This window comes from Sarcophilus harrisii, chromosome X, assembly GCF_902635505.1.
Source record: "Sarcophilus harrisii chromosome X, mSarHar1.11, whole genome shotgun sequence".
NCBI lineage: Eukaryota > Metazoa > Chordata > Mammalia > Dasyuromorphia > Dasyuridae > Sarcophilus > Sarcophilus harrisii.
This window is the reverse complement of record NC_045432.1, coordinates 75,955,316-75,961,794: the sequence shown is the minus strand read 5'-3', so window position 1 is coordinate 75,961,794 and position 6,479 is coordinate 75,955,316. Positions and strand designations below refer to the sequence as shown.

At 39.6% G+C, this 6,479-nt stretch overlaps 1 pseudogene; it reads right to left on the bottom strand.

Annotated features, from left to right (window-relative positions):
* Positions 1-501: 501 nt before the first annotated feature.
* LOC100923728 lies at positions 502-2,132 on the bottom strand (annotated as a pseudogene).
* Positions 2,133-6,479: the final 4,347 nt, after the last annotated feature.

Below are 6,479 nucleotides of genomic sequence, written 5' to 3'. Positions count from 1 at the left end.
ACATTTGTCCACCTCTAGGACCCTGTTCCATGACCCTCGATGTCCTCGTCAGAGGAGCTGAAAGGGGACACTGATGCTCTTTTAATCCAAGCCTGTCAATATGTTTCTTTAAATTAGAATAGGGACTAGGACTGAGATGGAATTTCAGTATTAGTGAAGAAACTCCCTCCTTCCATTTTGTAAATGAAGGTGAAATTCATTTCACTTAAATTGAACTTTTTAAAAGGCAACAACGTAAACTATCTTTAAGATTGGATCAGGATGGAGGACTGTTTTTTTGAAAGTTGATCTTTGTTCCAGGAGCTAGGAAAGGAAGCAGGTTATTTGCCTGGGACAAAGAGCAAGGCAGGAATATTAAAGGAAGGCCTTAAAGTCTTCTCTCCCCCATTTTCTAGGGACAACTATTGCTCAAACTCAGGCTAATGTCCATTAACACAGTGACAGCTGAGCAAGAATTTGGTCAAAAATAAAATAAATTTTTATTTAATAACCTGGGAAATCAGGAAGTTGAGGAAACAGCTTCAAGTCAGAACTGCAGGATGAAGCCACTTCGAGTTGGAGTTCCAGTATCGGTAAACTCATGCTCTAGAGGTTCTCATATCCAAGGTGTTAGTCTGAATGGGATTGACTTGCAAAGGTCTTGGCTGCTTTCATGTCTCAGGAACTTTCTGGCAAATCTTAATAGTTGTAACTGGGAATATTCTGGCTAAAGTCTTAAGTCTTAATGAGTAAGGAGTTTTCTGGGAAGGGCTGATGAATTATGAGGAACAGAGTCTTGTAACAACTCTTTCTTTTTCCATTCTCATAGCTTCTTTTGGGGGGTATCTTGGTTGGGGATTGGGATCTGACCTGTTCTCCAGGCCATGGCCTTAGACGTGGAGAAGTTCCAGGATGTTTTTATAGCAGATGGCAATCCAATCATTCTGACTTCTGGCCCACTGCACATTATTGATCTCCCCACCTGCAGTATAGGTTAGGATGGGCTCCTCGGCAGCACTGGGCGCCTGCTGAATATCCCAGATGAAGGCCTGGCAATCATCACCGGCAGTGCAGAGATGGCCTGGGGAGTGGGGTGCCCAAGTGAGCCCATTGACACAGGCCCCATGCCGGTTAAGGCGGATCATGGGTGTGCCAGGCTTGCGCAGGTCAAGGATAGTTACCTCAGTGGACTCCATGGCCAGGGTGGCCATATAGTTGAGGTTCAACTTGTTCCAGGCGAGGCGAAGCAGTGGAAAGCGCTGGGGTTCCTGATACAGTATGGTGCTACGGTCAAGCTGGCGCAGGTCAAACTGCCGAATAGCGCCATCAGCACCCGCGGAGGCAAATACATCTCGGCTCCCTCCAAAGGCAATATCATAGACCTCTTTGTTGTGGTTGGTAAAGTGCGCCTCACTGTGACCCGACACGCGGCCTAGTATCTGACGGGTCTCCAGGCCCCAGACGGTACAGGTCGTATCACTGCTCGAAGTAGCCAGTACATGAGGATCCATGCTGCTCCAGTCGAAAGACGTGAGGGGCGAACAGAAACGATTATTCTTGTTCTGGTTGAGTACGCACTCAAGGCGGGGGTCCAAGTCAAGGGAAACGGCCCCCACTGCGGAAGCAGCCGTGGCTGCGATGATTCCACGGCCCCGCCCTCGGAAGACACTGCCCCCTTTTGCCTGGGCCCTATGGATCAATCCTCGTGCCCTGCCCACAGTGGGAACCACATCCTTGGGATTTAGGCAGCGCCAGATCCTCAGATAGTCGCCGCTTGTGGCCAGCAGGTTGGGGTGAACGCCTTGAGGGTCAGGCATCCACATGATCTTGGTCACTGGGTAGGGATGCTGTAAGGTATATCTACACACAAAATCTCCCGAGTTATCACAGCAATCAGACACCAGGCTCACGAGTTGTACACTGTTCCCAAGCTCCTCTACAAAGCTTCCTATCGCGAGGCGGAAGGGTTGGTCAGCCCTCACGCTCCAGTTCATGGCATACACAGTCCATGGCGCTTCATACTTATAGGTCTTGCGGTGCTGATAATCTTTTCGGGGCAACTGGTGATGTAGCTGTAACATTTTGGGGCTCAGATCACCCTCTTCCCTCTCTAAAAAGCGAGCGTTGACGTCAAAGTTAAAGACGCGGGAGCGGCTGTTGCCCCCGCGCGCCGGCGATCTGAGAAGCTGGGTGTGGCAGTTCATCGAGAGGGCACCGGAAGAGGGTTCAGAGGTCATAAGGTACTTCCTCTCTTCTGACATAAAAAGTTATAACAACTCATAGACTCACCCTATCTCCTATCCCCTGTCTTCAGTGATAACGGTTAAAAAAATAAATAAATAAAATAAAAACTATTCTTTCAATTCCTTCCTTTTACATGGGAATGGAGGTCTATAAAATGGAGTAGAGTCATACACGAGCCGTATAGCCAATGGGCAGTTGGGACTGTAGGAGAATCCAACTTTCTTTGCCCAGAAAGTCATGCTTTTCCACTTTGTTGTTCCCTAAGCACCAAGAGGCCACCATCCTTCTTGATCTTTTCTGGATACCCAATATTTAGTATGGAGGGAGCACCAAAATCATGTTTGTGAAATCATTAAATCATGTTTGTCAAATCATTGACATTTGCACCCAAAGTGGATCTTGGCCCTACCATTGGCTTTCTGTTGCCTAGCTTCTTTCCCGAAGTAGACACTGTTCAGTTTCCCATATGAACAAAGTGGGCCTCGAAGTAGAAGGGCTGTCTGTCTTTGACAGTTAGCAGTGCCAGACTCTAGCTGTCCTTCACTGTTCTTTCCAACTCACTTGACAGGCAGCATGGAATTCTGGAGCGCCACCTGAACCCAGGATCAAGAAGACTTGCATTAAATACTAGGTGGGGGATCTCGAACAAAGAACTTCCCTTTGTGGGCCTCAGTGGCCTTATCTCTAATACGGAAAGTGCCAGTCAGCCTCATGTTATAAGGTTGTCATGAGCATCAAACTAGACGATGGTTGCAAAATGATTTTCTGGTGGCCTTCAGTTATATAAATGTCAACCACTCATCACCATCCCTATCTGTTTCCTGTTCGTCCAGGCAGTCTGTACTTTCTCCTCCTCAAACTGCCCTGCATATGCTCATCTGGACAATATGGCTTCCACCACTGGAATGTAACCTTCCTGATTTGATTTCATTTTTGTATCCCAGATACCCAGGGGCTCTATTAGTTTTTCTCCTAGTGTTTTCTCCTAGACAGTAAATCCCATGAGGAAAAAAGCTAATGTCTTTTTTTTAAAAAAAAAAAAAAACAATTGACCATATCCACCATAATTCCCATAGACAGTAATAATAAGTGACACTTCTAGAATACCTTATGGTTGGGGCGGAGCCAAGATGGCGGAGAAGACACACGCGACTTTCTAAGCTCCTCTCTTACCCTCTTTATCAATATTATATCGAGCCTCAAAATAGTCGGCTGCTACAACCAAAAAGATAAAAGTAGAACAACTCACCCCGGGAAGAAAATCTGCAGTCTCCCAAAAAGGTTGGTTCCGGGGCCGGGGGAGATCCGGCAGACAGGGAGAGGTGGGTTCCGGGAGGAGTCCAAACCGAGGGTGAAGGCACAGATCCCACAACCCCCAACCCCAACCCCATGGGGCTTCTCCGGGGCATTGTGATCATCACAGCAGGAGGACGCACGGTTGCCCAATCTGCCAGGGGGCCGGCTAGGAGCCATGACTTTTTCAGGGCCGATTTGCATCAGGCAAGACGCTGGGCGAGTTTGCGGGTCTGCGGTCCGGTCGCTGTCGCGTCGTGGTCAAGTCACCTGCAATACTCACGTCCCAAAGGGCTCCGGCCTGGGCATGATACTTTATTTGTCTCTGCCCATGGCAATCCTTTAATCCCCAGCCCTACTAAGCAGTTTGATACCAGCCGGCGAATCCACTTCCTTTGGGGGAAGGAAAACTCCACTCCGCCTCCTACCTCGGGCCAAATCGTTTAAATCTTTTCCTGCTCTGCAGAGGAAGCTGGTAACCCCTTCCTGGAGACCTACCTAAAGGCTTTAAACATGAATAAAAAGATGAAAGAACGATCGACCTTCTATGGAAAAAGAGCAGGTCACAAACCTGAAGACCTCAAACAGCAAAAAATGCATCAGACTGTCCTTTTAATAATCCTCAAAGAAGAGACCATTTGGGTCCAAAAAGTTAGAAGATAAATGGGGAAAGGAAAAAGGAAAGAGGAACAACCTAAAGAATTTGGAAAAATAAAAATTCACTAGAAATAGATTTGAATTGGAAAAACAAAAAACACCAAGAAATAGGGATCTTAATTGGAAAAAAAAATAATTCACTAAAAAAAATTATAAAAGGAAAAAAATTCCAACCAAAAACAAATTCAAAAAACTAATTGACATATACAGAAAAATAAAAACCAAAAAAAAAAATTCTTTAAAAATTAAACAACAAATTAAACTAAATTCTTGAACAGCAAAAACATCCAAAAAAAAAAACAAACTAAAAAAACCCCCAAAATTATCTACCAAAAAAATTAAAATAATCAAGGAAAATCAATTTTGGGACTTTCTAAAACAAGAAAAAAAAAAAATACTATTTTACAAAAAAAAAGAATGCCCAAAATAAAAATAAAAGCAAAAGAATTCATCAACCCCTAAAAAAAAAACCCTAAAAAAAACCCCAAAAATTGTGAAATTTAAACATCAATTAAAAAAAACCCCAAAAAACCATTTAAATCCGGGGCCAAATTTAAATCACCCAAAAATCCCCTCTACAAAAAAAAACCAAAAACCCAAAGGCACAAAAACAAATCACCAAAAAAAACTACCCACTAACGGCATTTTCCCAGGGAAAAATGGGTTTTAAAAACAAAGAATTCCACTTTTTTAAAAAAAAAAAAACAAAAGATCTCCAAAAAAAACCCAAAATGCAAAAAAATAAAAAAAACCAAAGGGTACTTTGGGAAACAAAAAAACATTAAAAATTTATATAAACAAAAAGAAATAAAGGAAAAAGGAAATTAGGAAAAAGGTGGGAAAAAAAAAAAAACCACTCCCAAAAAAACTAAACTTAATTAAATTTAAAGGGGAAACATTGGGAATCACCACTTCCAAAAAAAATAATTCATTTGGGTTTTTTCTCCCCCTATTTGGGGGGGAAAAAAAAAAAAATAAAAGGAAAAAACCAAAAAATAAAAATAAAAAACAAAAAAATTTAAAAAAAAGTAAAAGAAAAACCAATCTTTTTAAATAAAAAAAAATTTATAATTCAACGAAAATGGGGAAAAACTCCCCAAAAAAAACAAAAAAACACAAAATCAAAACCCTCCTTTTTTACAAAAAACATTTAAAGCAAACAAAAAAAGGGTAAAAAGGCTGGGCAAAATTATGCCAAAGGGGAAAAAGGGTCCACCCATCCAATCAACAAAAAAATTGCAATTGGAAAAAAACATCCTCAAAAGGGTCATAAACAACAAGCAAATCCAAAAACTTTAAACCAATGGTTACTCACTTCCTAAAAAAGTTAAAAGGCAAAAAAAAACCAAACTGAAAATCCAACTTGCCTCAGAAAAAATCAAACCACAAAAAAGAAAAAAAAAAAGAAAAAAAAAAAAAGGTATTTTAAATCTTTAGAAAATTAAAAAAAAAAACTTTCTTCTCACTTCATAACCTACCAAAATTACCATTTGGCAAAAACCCTCAAAAATTAAAGCCCAAAAAAAAAAAATAAAATCTTTCCAATCATGGCTAAAACTCACAATTTGGGAAAAGCCAAAAATAAAAACAAAAACTATCAAAAAACCAAAATTATAATACAATTAAAATTTCCTAAATAGAACAAAAAACATCTACCAAAAATTTTGGATCACCAAAGGGAAAAAAATTTTAATTTCCCAAATAAAACAAAAAAGAAAAATTAAAATTAAACCAAACAAAAAAAAAAACCAAATTAAAACCCCCCAATCAAAAACTAAATTAAATTTAAAATTAAAAGAAATTAAAAAATTAAAAAAAAAAAAAAACAAAAAAAATAAGGTTGGTTCTAAAAAAAACCAAAAAAAGAAAGCCTTTGGAAATCATTAAAAAAAAAGAAAAGAAAAAGTTTAAAAGAAAAAAACTTTCCACCAACAAAAATTAAAATAAAATTTATTTTTCCAACTTTTATGCCAAAAAGCCAAAATAATACCTCCAAAAAAAAGACCCCCCCCCCCCCCCCCAAAAAAAAAAAAAAAAAAAAAAAAAAAAAAAAAAAAACCAAAAAAAAAAACCCCAAAAAAAAGATAAAAAAATAAGGAGCCCCAAACTTCCACAACATTAAACCCAAACCAGGACTAAAACAGAGAAAAAAATTTAACCAACCCTTAAATTGCAAAAACTTTAAAAGAAAGCAAAAGCTGAAAAACCCAAAAATAAAACCAGATCAATAGAAATTTTCAAATCAGGGCTTTAAATTAAAAACTATCAAAAACATTTAAAACCAAATTCAAAACCAATTACCAAAA